The 1905-nt window shown below is 51.5% G+C and overlaps 1 protein-coding gene across 1 annotated transcript in view; it reads left to right on the forward strand.

Moving 5' to 3' along the window:
* Positions 1-1905, forward strand: part of COTL1 (coactosin like F-actin binding protein 1) — a 45698-nt gene that overhangs the window by 27409 nt on the left and 16384 nt on the right. The window lies entirely within an intron of this gene.

Raw genomic sequence — 1905 nt, forward strand, 5'->3', positions numbered from 1 at the left:
AAGGGCGGTTTTTTTTTTTTTTTTTTTTTTTTCATAGGCAGTCTTGACACACAGAACCTGACACACTGAGAACGTATATGGTTATTTACAACAAGGACACAAATGGAATAGAAACTGCAAATGGGGGGAAAAGCTAAAAACTAGATGAAATCTTATATTCAGGGTCACCCCCTATGTTCATGTGAATGTTAGTAGAGCCAGGCATGAACTTTTTTTTTTTCTTTGCGTTACGCGGGCCTCTCACCGCTGTGGCCTCTCCCGTTGTGGAGCACAGGCTCTGGATGCGCAGGCTCAGCGGCCATGGCTCACGGGCCCAGCCGCTCCGCGGCATGTGGCATCTTCCCAGACCAGGGCACAAGCCCGCGTCCCCTGCATAGGCAGGCGGACTCTCAACCACTGCGCCACCAGGGAAGCCCAAAATGGTGAATTTTTGTGGTGTGACTTTTACCTCAATAAAGAAAAAAAATGGGGAGGACCAAAACAATCACCCCGTTTTACAGGTGAGGCAGCGAGGCTCCGATGTTTGGGGATTAAGTCAGATTCCTCCGGGACTAAGAGCTCACATGGCCTCCTGTCCTTGGACTTTTCCTTCCTCACTTCCCACGGCCAGTTGGTCACCAAGCCATGTCAATTTGGCCTGTGAAGTGTCCCTTACAACGGTCTGTCCTCACTGCCTGACCCCCGTGGTCACATCCCAGGATGGGCACCCACCAGGCTCCCATGGCTGGGTGGGGTGGTCCCCTAAAGCAGGGCGGCTGGGCAGACACACCCGAGATGTCTTAGCCCTTGGCTTCAGGCTGGCTTTGTCCTTGGCATGTTACCTTGGGCGCATCACACAACCTCCCAGCCTCATCTACCAAACGGTTGTTTGGATGTTGACGAGGGTGACAATGATGCCCCCCCACCCGACCCCGCGGCCCACCTCCCAGCATCCTTATAAAGACCCAGTGAATACTGACCCGTAAACCGAAAGGTGCTGTGCCAGTGTGAATGGCGATTATGATCTGTTTCCTTTAAGAAATGCCCACATGTGGTGTTTGGATCAGGAGTCCGTGGCCTGCCAGGGCTGTGTCTCAGCTCCCCTGGTCAGATGGTTCCCCCTTAGACAGCGTAGCTTGTTGTCAGGATGAGCTCATGCTTTGAGGTACTAACCAGCCAGTGTAGACCGTGTCTCAATTACACTGAGAGGGCTGGTGGCCTTCGATCTTGGTGAGAACCTTTACTTTGTGTGGGATTCGGCATGGAGACACCCAGAATGATTCTAGGAAGAAAGGCACCTTGATTAAAAAAAAAAAAAAGCCATAAAACCTCCAAGTGTGAACCTTTGACCAGCAGCATCAGTATAACCTGGGAGCTAGTTAGGAATGCAGACCCCGGGGCCCTATTCCAAACCTGCCGAATCAGAATCTGCATTTTAGCGAGATCCCAGGTGATTCAGACAATGCTTGGGAAACACAGCTCGATGGGTCATTTGGGTCGCTGAGAAATCCTAAAGCCAACGACGAAAAGCCATTTGAGAATATGAGCTGAATGAAGCGACAGGTACAAGATGCATGACCCCAAACCAGCAGCATCCCGCGTACCAGCCATCACGGGGGAGTGGGGTGGGGGTGGGGGAGGGTGGAATGAGATTTCACCAAAAACTGCAATTGACATGTGAACTATTTAGGCATTAATCTGAGTAAGGATATGTGATGCTCTCAACAAAACGTGCAGGATTTTGGTGGAAAACACAAAGGGGTCCTGATTAAATGGGGACACAAAGTATGTCTAGAATTTGTTCTTACCTGCGGGTGGTTCTGCCCCCCTGGGGACCTTGGGCAATGACTGGAGGCGTTGTTGATTGTCCTAGTGGGCAGGGGGGCGGGTGTGTGTGTGTGTGAAGGCCAGGATGCTGCTCAGCAG

Source organism: Lipotes vexillifer, unplaced genomic scaffold, assembly GCF_000442215.2.
Source record: "Lipotes vexillifer unplaced genomic scaffold, Lipotes_vexillifer_v1.1 scaffold443, whole genome shotgun sequence".
Lineage (NCBI taxonomy): Eukaryota > Metazoa > Chordata > Mammalia > Artiodactyla > Lipotidae > Lipotes > Lipotes vexillifer.